Source organism: Cherax quadricarinatus, unplaced genomic scaffold, assembly GCF_038502225.1.
Source record: "Cherax quadricarinatus isolate ZL_2023a unplaced genomic scaffold, ASM3850222v1 Contig129, whole genome shotgun sequence".
Taxonomy (NCBI): domain Eukaryota; kingdom Metazoa; phylum Arthropoda; class Malacostraca; order Decapoda; family Parastacidae; genus Cherax; species Cherax quadricarinatus.
In genome coordinates this window covers 197,588-211,203 of record NW_027195155.1, presented here as the reverse complement: position 1 = coordinate 211,203, position 13,616 = coordinate 197,588, and the positions used below count along the sequence as shown (strand labels likewise).

The following is a 13,616-nucleotide window of genomic DNA, read 5'->3' as shown; positions in this document are numbered from 1 at the left end:
GGGTTGTAGTGGTAGTTAGAGGGATGGAAGTGGTAGTTAGTGGGTTGTAGTGGTGGTTGGTGGGGTGGTAATGGGGGTTAATGGAGTGATAATGGTGGTTAGTGGGGTGGAAGTGATGGTTAGTGGAGTGGTACTAATGGTTAGGGGGTGGTAGTAGTGGTTAATGGGGTGGTAGTGGTGGTTAGCGGAGTGGTGGTTAGTGGAGTGGTAGTGTTGGTTACTGGGGTGGTGTTTAGTGAGGGTGGTAGTGGTAGTTAGTGGAGAGGTAGTCGAGGTGTTACAGTTGTGGAAGTGGTATTAGAGTGTGGTAGTGGTGTTAGAGTGTGGTAGTGGTGTTAGAGTGGTGGTAGTAGTGGTAGTAGACAAGAGTGGAAGTAGTGGTAGTGGACAGGAGTAGTAGTAGTGGTAGTAGACAAGAGTTGTAGGAGACAGGAGTGGTACTAGTGGTAGTAGACAGGAGTGGTAGTGGTGTAGTAGACAGGAGTGGTAGTAGTGGTAGTAGACAGGAGTGGTAATAGTGGTAGTACACAGGAGTGGTAGTAGTGGTAGTACACAGGAGTGGTAGTAGTGGTAGTAGACAGGAGTGATAGTAGTGGTAGTACACAGGAGTGGTAGTGGTGGTAGTACACAGAGGTGGTAGCAGACAGGTTTGGTAGGAGACAGGGGTGGTAGTAGTAGACAGGGGTGGTAGTAGTAGACAGGTGTGGCAGTAGCAGACAGGGGTGTTAGTAGGAGACAGGGGTGGTAGTAGTAGACAAGGGTGGTAGTAGTGGGCATGGGTGGTAGTAGTGGGCATGGGTGGTAGTAGAAGACAGGGGTGGTAGTAGTAGAGAGGGGTGGTAGTAGTAGACAGTGGTGGTAGAAGTGGTGGACAGGGGTGGTGGTAGAAGACAGGGGTGGTAGTAGTAGAGAGGGGGGGTAGTAGTAGACAGGGGAGGTAGTAGTAGACAGGGGTGGTACTATTAGACAGGGGTGGTAGTAGTAGACAGGGGTGGTAGTAGTAGACAGTGGTGGTAGTAGTAGACAGTGGTGGAAGAAGTAGTAGACAGGGGTGGTAGTAGACAGGGGTGGTAGTAGTAGACAGTGGTAGTAGAAGTATTAGACAGGGGTGGTAGTAGTAGACAGGGGTGGTAATAGTAGGCAGGGGTGGTAGTAGTAGACTGTGGTGGTAGTAGTAGACAGGGGTGGTAGTAAGAGACAGGGGTGGTAGTAGTAGACAGGGGTGGTAGTAGTAGACAGTGGTGGTAGTAGTAGACAGGGGTGGTAGTAGAAGACAGGGGTGGTAGTAGTAAACAGGGGTGGTAGAAGTAGACAGGGGTGGTAGTAGTAGACAGGGGTGGTAGTAGACAGGGGTGGTAGAAGTAGACAGGGGTGGTAGTAGTAGACAGGGGTGGTAGTAGTGGACAGGATTGGTAGTAGTAGACAGGGATGGTAGTAGTAGACAGGGGTGGTAGTAGTAGACAAGGGTGGTAGTAGTAGACAGTGGAGGTAGAAGAAGTAGACAGGGGTGGTAGTAGTATACAGGGGTGGTAGTAGACAGGGTTGGTAGTAGTAGACAGGAGTGGTACTAGTAGACAGGGGTGGCAGTAGTAGACAGGGTTGGTAGTAGTAGACAGTGATGGTAGTAGTAGACAGGGGTGGTAGTAGTAGACAGTGGTGGTAGTAGTAGACAGGGGTGGTAGTAGTAGACAGGGGTGGTAGTAGTAGACAGGGGTGGTAGTAGTAGACAGGGGTGGTAGTAGTAGACAGGGGTGGTAGTAGTAGACAGGGGTGGTAGAAGTAGTAGACAGGGGTGGTAGTGGTAGACAGGGGTGGTAGAAATAGACAGGGGTGGTAGCAGTAGACAGGGGTGGTAGCAGTAGACAGGGGTGGTAGTAGACAGGGTTGGTAGTAGTAGACAGGAGTGGTAGTAGTAGACAGGGGTGGTGGTAGTAGACAGTGGTGGTAGAAGTAGTAGACAGGGGTGGTAGTGGTGGCCCGGTGGCCTGGTGGCCTGGTGGCCCGGTGGCCTGGTGGCCTGGTGGCCCGGTGGCCTGGTGGCTAAAGTTCCCGCTTCACACACGGAGGGCCCGGGTTCGATTCCCGGCGGGTGGAAACATTTCGACACGTTTCCTTACACCTGTTGTCCTGTTCACCTAGCAGCAAATAGGTACCTGGGTGTTAGTCGACTGGTGTGGGTCGCATCCTGGGGGACAAGATTAAGGACCACAATGTAAATAAGTTAGACAGTCCTCGATGACGCACTGACTTTCTTGGGTTATCCTGGGTGGCTAACCCTCCGGGGTTATCCTGGGTGGCTAACCCTCCGGGGTTATCCTGGGTGGCTAACCCTCCGGGGTTATCCTGGGTGGCTAACCCTCCGGGGTTATCCTGGGTGGCTAACCCTCCGGGGTTAAAAATCCCAACGAAATCTTATCTTATCTTATCTCAGACAGTGGTGGTAGAAGTAGACAGGGTTGGTAGTAGTATACAGTGGTGGTAGAAGTGGTAGACAGATGTGGTAGTAGTAGACAGTGGTGGTAGTAGTAGACAGTGGTAGTAGTAGTAGACAGGGGTGGTAGTAGTAGACAGGGGTGGTAGTAGTAGACAGGGGTGGTAGTAGTAGACAAGGGTGGTAGTAGTAGACAGTGGTAGTAGTAGTAGACAGGGTTGGTAGTAGTAGACAGTGGTGGTAGTAGTAGACAGGGTTGGTAGTAGTAGACAGGGTTGGTAGTAGTAGACAGTGGTGGTAGTAGTAGACAGTGGTAGTAGTAGTAGACAGGGTTGGTAGTAGTAGACAGGGTTGGTAGTAGTAGACAGTGGTGGTAGTAGTAGACAGTGGTGGTAGTAGTAGACAGGGTTGGTAGAAGTAGACAGTGGTGGTAGTAGTAGACAGGGTTGGTAGTAGTAGACAGTGGTGGTAGTAGTAGACAGTGGTAGTAGTAGTAGACAGGGTTGGTAGTAGTAGACAGGGTTGGTAGTAGTAGACAGTGGTAGTAGTAGTAGACAGTGGTGGTAGTAGTAGACAGTGGTGGTAGTAGTAGACAGTGGTGGTAGTAGTAGACAGTGGTGGTAGTAGTAGACAGTGGTAGTAGTAGTAGACAGGGTTGGTAGTAGTAGACAGTGGTGGTAGTAGTAGACAGTGGTGGTAGTAGTAGACAGGGTTGGTAGTAGTAGACAGTGGTGGTAGTAGTAGACAGGGTTGGTAGTAGTAGACAGTGGTGGTAGTAGTAGACAGTGGTAGTAGTAGTAGACAGGGTTGGTAGTAGTAGACAGGGTTGGTAGTAGTAGACAGTGGTGGTAGTATTAGACAGTGGTGGTAGTAGTAGACAGGGTTGGTAGTAGTAGACAGTGGTGGTAGTAGTAGACAGGGTTGGTAGTAGTAGACAGTGGTGGTAGTAGTAGACAGGGTTGGTAGTAGTAGACAGTGGTGGTAGTAGTAGACAGGGTTGGTAGTAGTAGACAGGGTTGGTAGTAGTAGACAGTGGTGGTAGTAGTAGACAGTGGTGGTAGTAGTAGACAGGGTTGGTAGTAGTAGACAGTGGTAGTAGTAGTAGACAGGGTTGGTAGTAGTAGACAGGGTTGGTAGTAGTAGACAGTGGTGGTAGTAGTAGACAGTGGTGGTAGTAGTAGACAGGGGTGGTAGTACTACCACCATCGCTACCACCATCACTACCACCATCACTACCACCATCACTACCACCATCACTACCACCATCACTACCACCATCACTACCACCATCACTTCCACCATCACTACCACCATCACTACCACCATCACTACCACCATCACTACCACCATCACTACCACCATCACTATCACCATCACTATCACCATCACTACCACCATCACTACCACCATCACTACCACCATCACTACCACCATCACTACCACCATCACTACCACCATCACTATCACCATCACTATCACCATCACTACCACCATCACTACCACCATCACTACCACCATCACTACCACCATCACTACCATCGCTATCACCATCGCTATCACCATCACTACCACCATCACTACCACCATCACTACCACCATCACTACCACCATCACTACCACCATCACTACCATCACTACCACCATCACTACCACCAGCACTACCACCATCACTACCATCACTACCACCATCACTACCACCAGCACTACCACCATCACTACCATCACTACCACCATCACTACCACCAGCACTACCACCATCACTACCATCACTACCACCATCACTACCACCATCACTACCACCATCACTACCATCACTACCACCATCACTACCACCAGCACTACCACCATCACTACCACCATCACTACCACCATCACTACCACCATCACTACCACCATCAGTACCACCAACACTACCACCATCACTACCATCACTACCACCATCACTACCACCATCACTACCACCATCACTACCACCATCACTACCACCATCACTACCACCATCACTACCACCAGCACTACCACCATCACTACCATCACTACCACCATCACTACCACCAGCACTACCACCATCACTACCACCATCACTACCACCATCACTACCACCATCACTACCACCATCAGTACCACCAACACTACCACCATCACTACCACCATCACTACCACCATCACTACCACCATCACTACCACCATCACTACCACCATCACTACCACCATCACTACCACCATCACTACCACCAGCACTACCACCATCACTACCACCATCACTACCACCATCACTACCACCATCACTACCACCATCACTACCACCATCACTACCACCAACACTACCACCATCACTACCACCATCACTACCACCATCACTACCACCATCACTACCACCATCACTATCACCATCACTACCACCATCACTACCACCATCACTACCACCATCACTATCACCAACACTACCACCATCACTGCTATCACCAACACTACCACCATCACTGCTATCACCAACACTACCACCATCACTGCTATCACCAACACTACCACCATCACTGTTATCACCAACACTACCACCATCACTGCTATCACCAACACTACCACCATCACTGTTATCACCAACACTACCACCATCACTACCACCATCACTACCCCAGCACTAATATTGTACCAGTGATCAAAGTTGTATATACCAGGACTAATATTGTACGAATATTTAATATATGCATGTACGAAGTGTTCAAGTCTGTGTATAGTATGCAGTGAGTGCCCAGATGCCCTCTCACCCCTCCCCCTATGCTTTCCCCCTCACCCACTCCCTTTATCTACCCCTACCTAACATCCAATGACATCCCTATTGTCAAGGGTAGTTTTCCCTTCCCAGCCCATCAAGCCCCACCTGGCCACCTTGGCGACGCTGACTATCTTCCACCCACTATTCTTCCACACACCATACCCCCTCCACATCCTTGCCCCACCCATCATGTCATACTCCACCCCTATAGCCCAACTAGCTAGATAGATGGCAATCACGAGGAAGCTAGCAGCCAAGGCAATGGCACGGCTGGCAGTACTAGGAGAGACAGGTGTCGGTCATGGTTACAGCTTGGTTGTCTCAACTCTAATGGTTTCCTCTGCAAACACAGTAGCTGCCCTTGTTCAGCATGTCCTCCTGTGGAGAGTGATGACTCACAGCCACTTCAAATATTCTAGAAATAATTAAAGTTACAGGTACCAGGACGCACACATATTCCCAAAGCATCCCAGCCACACACAGTTGGGAAACCCACAGTCCTCTTAAATAATGTCTGCTTAGCTGTGTTGGAAAGAAGGGGCAACAGGCTAGCCTCAACAGTCATTAAATCCTTAAGAGACTTTCCGACAGCTGATGACCTCATTCACTTTCCCCGTCAATACAAAAATATGAGAAGCAGATCACCTACTCACTCCACTGACAGTTAAAAAGATCAGAGTCCAGGCGAGCAAGAAGATTGAAGAGGTAAACACAGTGGATGCAATCAGGATTATCACCAGTGGAGATACAGTTGCTCCCAGGGGTGCTGACACTCTCTCACACACACACACACACACACACACACACACACACACACACACACACACACACACACACACACACACACACACACACACACACACACTCGCTCACAAACTGAAGACTCAGACGAGTCAGAGGGATGTTAGGAAGTATTTCTTCAGTCATAGAGTCATCAGGAAGTTAAATAGCCTAGCAAGTGATGTAGTGGAGGCAGGAACCATACATAGCTTTAAGACGAGGTATAACAAAGCTCAGGGAGCAAGGAGAGAGGGGACCTAGTAGTACCCAGTGAAGAGGTGGGCCCAGGATCTGAGTCTCGACCCCTGCAACCACAATTAGGTGAGCACCCTGCCAGGGAAACCAGAGGCACCAACAATTCCAGCACTGCTGCTCCTACTGTGGAACCATTGATTGTGCAAGACTCAGGCATGTACAAAGCAATAATGCTGCTCCCGTCTGGCTCTGCTGCGAGCTACACTGGAATATGGCCACAGCATTAAAAGAAATGGTTAATCCAGGTTTTGTGGAGATTGCAGAAACACTACTTTCAGAGATCATAAATTTCGTCAATAATTCCTTGGCTGGTCTGAGCCCTGATGAAATTAAACCTTTCTTTTTTGGTGCATCACTTTGTGCCCTTAAAAAGAAGAATGGGGGAATTAGGACAATCGCCATCAGCAACACTTATCGCCATCTCATTTCCAAAGCTGCTGTCTGAAGTATTTACACAGAGGCAGCCATGATGCTTCAACCAAACCACCTTGGATCTGAAGTCCCTCAAGAATGCAGCAGTTCATGCAACAAGTGATCAATGCAGTGAAATCAAAACTACCAGGAGCATCAGTGATTGCCCTCACAAATATCATCTTGATTGGAGCACCTCTGGGAAGTGATGCCATTGACACAATTCTCGGGAAGAAACTGGAAGAGTTGAGGAGGATGGAACAACGAATATGCAATCTTGACACCCACGATGACTTGTACCTTCTCACAAAGTGCTTGAGTCTGCCCAGGTTGACATATTTCCTTGGGTGTGCACCTTCATATGATAACCCTATACTGCACGAATATGACAGTATCCTGAGGCAGATTTTTACGAAAGTACTTAACCTTACTCTAGAAGACGGGCAGTGGAACCAGGCTACACTTCCAGTCAGACTAGGAGGCATTGGTGTCCGCAAGTCATCACAGATTGTGCTACCTGCTCTTCTGTCCTCATGCGTGGCATCCAGAGAGCTTGTAGCGGCAAATCTCCCTGAACATCTTAGGGACAAGATTGGAGTCAAGGACCAAAAGTTCATTGATGGAGCCATGATCTGGGATAATCTAACGGGCTCTGAAACCAGACCTGCTCCCCCCAACAACAACAAACAGTCACACTAGGATAGCACAGTAGTGGAGAATATAGCCTCAACAATGCTTCAGAGTGTGTCAGGGAAGGATAGAGCCCGCCTCCTGGCAGTGAGAGCCCCTCATGCAGGGGACTTCCTGTTGGCTGTTCCCAACTCCAGCCTTAGCACACGCCTCGACCCACAGACCATTCGCATTGGTGTTGCCTTTTGACTTGCCGCCCCTATTCTTGCCGAACACAGTTGTATTTGTGGCAGTGAAGCAGCAGACCGATTCGGGTACCATGGTCTTGTGTGCCGTAAATCCGAAGGAAAGACTGCAAGACATGAAGAGGTTAATAACATTATCAAGAGGAGCCTCACAACAGCCAGATGCCCAGCAGTAAGGGAGCCACCCCAACTATGCAGATCTGATGGCAGCCAGAAGCGTCCAGATAGTATCACCCTTCAAGCCTGGACAGACGGGAAGCAGGTGGTGTGGGACTACACATGTACATCTACCTTGGCTGATACCTATCTCCAGTACACCAGGGAGGAAGGAGGGGAAACTGCCAGCTTCAGAGTCTCAAAAGTCCAGAAAATATGGAGAACTTGCCCATCATTATATGTTTGTTCCCATAGGCTCAGAGACCCTTGGCTCATGGGGAAAGAGTGTATCTAAGTTCCTTAAGGAGCTAGGTAAAAGACTCATCAGGGTAACTAGGGATCCCAAGGCAGCTAGTTTTCTGTTCCAGTGACTCAGTGCGGCTGTTCAGAGTGGTAATGTCTGCTGTATTTTGGGCACACACCCCAGCTCTGAGGAGCTGGATGAAATTATCGCCTTATAACCAGTTATAAACACGTAACAGCATGTACTAGACATGTATCTCTCACATCTCATGTACTGTATGTACTATCTTTGTATCAGCAATGTATCTTAAATCTTCTGTACCATATTATGTAATAATAGGGAAGTGTCCTTGGTCCTCTTCTCTGTCTCATACACATAAATGACCTACCAGATACATCACAACTACACAAACCCACAACCAGTTACAGTTGGTGTCCCACAGGGAAGTGTCCTAGGTCCTCTTCTCTGTCTCATACACATAAATGACCTACCAGATACATCACAACTACACAAACCCACAATACTTGCAGCTGACACTACATACGTCTTCTCTCACCCGAGTCCAGTCATGCTAGCCAATACTCTAAATACTGAATTACAGAAAATATCAACCTGGATGAGGACCAACAAACTTACTCTCAATATTGACAAAACCTACTTCATTCAGTTTGGTAACAGAACTACAGATGTCCCTCTTAACATAATGATAAATGGATCACCTATCACAAAGCTAACAGAGGGAAAATTATTAGGAATCCACCTTGATAATAGACTCAAATTTCAAACATATATAAAATAAATTTCCAAGAAAATTTCCAAGACCGTAGGCCTACTATGGAAGATACGGTACTATGTTCCACAGTCAGCCCTCCTGGCCCTATATCACTCTCTTATTTACCCCTATCTCACCTATGGAATTTGTGCATGGGGCTCAACAACAATTAACCATCTCAGACCACTAATTACCCAACAAAAGGCTGCAGTTAGAATGATAACAAGTTCTCACTACAGGCAGCACACTCCACCAATATTCAAAACACTAAACCTACTCACCATACAAAACATCCATACTTATTACTGCACCTATTACATACATAGAACACTTAACTCTGATATTAACCCTCCCCTCAAACATCTCCTTGCCAACCTCAACAGAACACATGATCATAATACAAGACACAGATCACTCTCTGATGTTCCTCGTGTCCATCTCACACTATACAAAAACTCAATGCACATAAAAGGCCCTAAAATCTGGAATTCATTACCTGTAAATATAAAAGAAACACTGTCTGTTTATAAATTCAAGTCTCTTCTCAAAGTTCACTTACTCACCCAAAACCAAATAAATACTGAATAATTGTATATATATATGTGGTGCCGAATAGGCAGAACTTGCGATCTTGGCTTAAATAGCAACGCTCATCTTGCCATATACGACAAGTGAAAATTTGTGTATGCAATAATTTCGACAAAATCATTCTGAACCTAACGAAAAAAATATATTTCACTGTGTTTGTTTAGTATTAAATTATTGTAAACAAATCTAAAATATATTTAGTTGGGTTAGGCTAAAATAAATTGTTCTTGTTATAATAAGGTTAGGTAAGTTTTCTAAGATTCTTTTGGTCCAAAATTAAAAATTTTTATATCAACGTTAATGAAAAAAAATATATATTTAAACGTATAAGAGAAAATTTCGAAAAGGACTTAATTTTAAATGAGTTCTTGCTAATTGACCAGTTTTACATATTCGGCACGACATATATATATATATATATATATATATATATATATATATATATATATATATATATATATATATATATATATATATATATATATATATATATATATATATATATATGCTGATTGCTTATACTGTGGTGAGAAATTTGTGATAAACCTGGAGGGGTGACGCCCGGGTGATGGGCGGGTGTGGCGAGTTGACTTATGGGTTGATTGGTGGGCGGTGTGAGTTTAGCTGCCTGTGTTAATGTTGCTACTGGTTGTGTGGGGACGACTGTGTCTCTGCTGTGGTTGTGTGGGGACGGCTGTGTCTCTGCTGTGGTTGTGTGGGGACGACTGTGTCTCTGCTGTGGTTGTGTGGGGACGGCTGTGTCTCTGCTGTGGTTGTGTGGGGACGGCTGTGTCTCTGCTGTGGTTGTGTGGGGACGACTGTGTCTCTGCTGTGGCTGTGTGGGGACGACTGTGTCTCTGCTGTGGTTGTGTGGGGACGACTGTGTCTCTGCTGTGGTTGTGTGGGGACGGCTGTGTCTCTGCTGTGGTTGTGTGGGGACGACTGTGTCTCTGCTGTGGTTGTGTGGGGACGACTGTGTCTCTGCTGTGGTTGTGTGGGGACGGCTGTGTCTCTGCTGTGGTTGTGTGGGGACGACTGTGTCTCTGCTGTGGTTGTGTGGGGACGGCTGTGTCTCTGCTGTGGTTGTGTGGGGACGGCTGTGTCTCTGCTGTGGTTGTGTGGGGACGGCTGTGTCTCTGCTGTGGTTGTGTGGGGACGACTGTGTCTCTGCTGTGGCTGTGTGGGGACGACTGTGTCTCTGCTGTGGTTGTGTGGGGACGACTGTGTCTCTGCTGTGGTTGTGTGGGGACGGCTGTGTCTCTGCTGTGGTTGTGTGGGGACGACTGTGTCTCTGCTGTGGTTGTGTGGGGACGACTGTGTCTCTGCTGTGGTTGTGTGGGGACGGCTGTGTCTCTGCTGTGGTTGTGTGGGGACGACTGTGTCTCTGCTGTGGTTGTGTGGGGACGACTGTGTCTCTGCTGTGGTTGTGTGGGGACGACTGTGTCTCTGCTGTGGTTGTGTGGGGACGACTCTGTCTCTGCTGTGGTTGTGTGGGGACGGCTGTCTCTGCTGTGGTTGTGTGGGGACGATTGTGTCTCTGCTGTGGGTGTGTGGGGACGACTGTGTCTGCTATGGTTGTGTGGGGACGGCTGTGTCTCTGCTGTGGTTGTGTGGGGACGACTGTGTCTCTGCTGTGGTTGTGTGGGGACGACTGTGTCTGCTATGGTTGTGTGGGGACGACTGTGTCTGCTATGGTTGTGTGGGGACGACTGTGTCTGCTATGGTTGTGTGGGGACGGCTGTGTCTCTGCTGTGGTTGTGTGGGGACGACTGTGTCTCTGCTGTGGTTGTGTGGGGACGACTGTGTCTCTGCTGTGGTTGTGTGGGGACGACTGTGTCTCTGCCGTGGTTGTGTGGGGACGACTGTGTCTCTGCCGTGGTTGTGTGGGGACGACTGTGTCTCTGCTGTGGTTGTGTGGGGACGACTGTGTCTCTTCTGTGGTTGAGGGATCAGTCCCTCTCTCTTCTCTTTCCGTCTTCGTGTCACAATGTTTATTTCTCTCTCTCACTTTCTCTCCCTCTCTCACTACCCATCCCTTTCTCTCTCCCTCTCACTCTCTCCCACTCAGTATCTCTCAATATCGCACAGGTGAAGGGCAGGAACAGGCTAGAGGTACCTCTCACACACACTACCCCCCTCTCTCTCTCTCTCTCTCTCTCTCGCTATCTCTCTGTCTCTCACTCTCTCTCACAGGTGAAGGGTAGGATCAGGATAGAGGTACCTCTCACACACACTACCTCTATCTCTCACCCACTATCTCTCTTTCACCCACTATCTCTCTCTCCCACTCACTGTCTCTCACCCAGTATCTCTAGCTATCTCTCACAGGTGAAGGGTAGGAACAGGCTAGAGGTACCTCACGCACATGCTACCTCTCTCTCACTCTCACCCACTATCTCTCACTCTCTCACTCATTATCTCTCACCCACTATCTCTCACTATCTCTCTCACTATCTCTCACAGGTGAAGGGTAGGAACAGGCTAGAGGTACCTCACAAAAAACTAGCGAAACAACTTTCAAAATAGGAAGAGAGAGGTTACTGACCTCTGACCTCTTGTTGCCTTCTCTGTCTGTCTGTGTACTGACCTGTGTGTGGGAGTAGGGGGTCGAGTCACAGCTCCTGGTGCCACCTGTGTCTGTGTACTGACCTGTGTGTGGGTGTAGGGGTCGAGTCACAGCTCCTGGTGCCACCTGTGCCTGTGTACTGACCTGTGTGTGGGTGTAAGGGTCGATTCACAGCTCCTGGTGCCACCTGTGTCTGTGTACTGACCTGTGTGTGGGTGTAAGGGTCGAGTCACAGCTCCTGGTGCCACCTGTGTCTGTGTACTGACCTGTGTGTGGGTGTAGGGGTCGAGTCACACTGACCTGTGTGTGGGTGTAGGGGTCGATTCACTGGTGCCACCTGTGTCTGTGTACTGACCTGTGTGTGGGTGTAGGGGTCGAGTCACAGCTCCTGGTGCCACCTGTGCCTGTGTACTGACCTGTGTGTGGGTGTAAGGGTCGATTCACAGCTCCTGGTGCCACCTGTGTCTGTGTACTGACCTGTGTGTGGGTGTAGGGGTCGAGTCACAGCTCCTGGTGCCACCTGTGCCTGTGTACTGACCTGTGTGTGGGTGTAAGGGTCGATTCACAGCTCCTGGTGCCACCTGTGCCTGTGTACTGACCTGTGTGTGGGTGTAAGGGTCGATTCACAGCTCCTGGTGCCACCTGTGTCTGTGTACTGACCTGTGTGTGGGTGTAGGGGTCGATTCACAGCTCCTGGTGCCACCTGTGTCTGTGTACTGACCTGTGTGTGGGTGTAGGGGTCGATTCACAGCTCCTGGTGCCACCTGTGTCTGTGTACTGACCTGTGTGTGGGTGTAGGGGTCGATTCACAGCTCCTGGTGCCACCTGTGTCTGTGTACTGACCTGTGTGTGGGTGATAGGGTCGATTCACAGCTCCTGGTGCCACCTATGTCTGTGTACTGACCTGTGTGTGGGTGTAGGGGTCGATTCACAGCTCCTGGTGCCACCTGTGTCTGTGTACTGACCTGTTTGTGGGTGTAAGGGTCGAGTCACAGCTCCTGGTGCTACCTGTGTCTGTGTACTGACCTGTGTGTGGGTGTAGGGGTCGAGTCACAGCTCATAGTGCCACCTGTGTGTACTGACCAATGTGTGGGTGTACAGGTCGAGTCACAGCTCCTGGTGCCACATGTGTGTACTGACCAATGTGTGGGTGTACAGGTCGAGTCACAGCTCCTGGCCCAGCCTGTGTGTACTAACCAATGTGTGGGTGTACAGGTCGAGTCACAGCTCCTGGTGCCACCTGTGTGTACTGACCTGTGTGTGGGTGTACAGGTCGAGTCACAGCTCCTGGTGCCACCTGTGTGTACTGACCAATGTGTGGGTGTACAGGTCGAGTCACAGCTCCTGGTGCCACATGTGTGTACTGACCAATGTGTGGGTGTACAGGTCGAGTCACAGCTCCTGGCCCAGCCTGTGTGTACTAACCAATGTGTGGGTGTAGGGGTCGAGTCACAGCTCCTGGTGCCACCTGTGTGTACTGACCTGTGTGTGGGTGTACAGGTCGAGTCACAGCTCCTGGCCCAGCCTGTGTGTTGCAAATAAGGGATTTAGAAGAATTTTTTTTTATTCGTTGAAAGTTTATAAAAACTTCAGAATTTATCCTCCTAAAGTCAGTTCTTGATCAGCCAGGCTGTGGCTCGTACGTTGGTTTGCGTGCAGCCAGCAGCAACAGCCTGGTTGATCAGGCGCTGATCCACCAGGAGGCCTGGTCACAGACCGGGCCGCGGGGGCGTTGACCCCCGCAACTCTCCCCAGGTAAACT

At 49.1% G+C, this 13,616-nt stretch overlaps 1 protein-coding gene across 1 annotated transcript in view; it reads right to left on the bottom strand.

Moving 5' to 3' along the window:
* The window catches only part of LOC138851215 (U-scoloptoxin(01)-Er1a-like), a 59,844-nt gene extending 46,469 nt beyond the window's left edge, over positions 1–13,375 (bottom strand). Inside the window, exon 1 of the mRNA XM_070080070.1 lies at positions 13,337–13,375. The gene's annotated coding sequence lies outside the window, so the exon portion shown is untranslated. The remainder of the gene's footprint in view (positions 1–13,336) is intronic.
* Between the last annotated feature and the right edge of the window lie 241 nt (positions 13,376–13,616).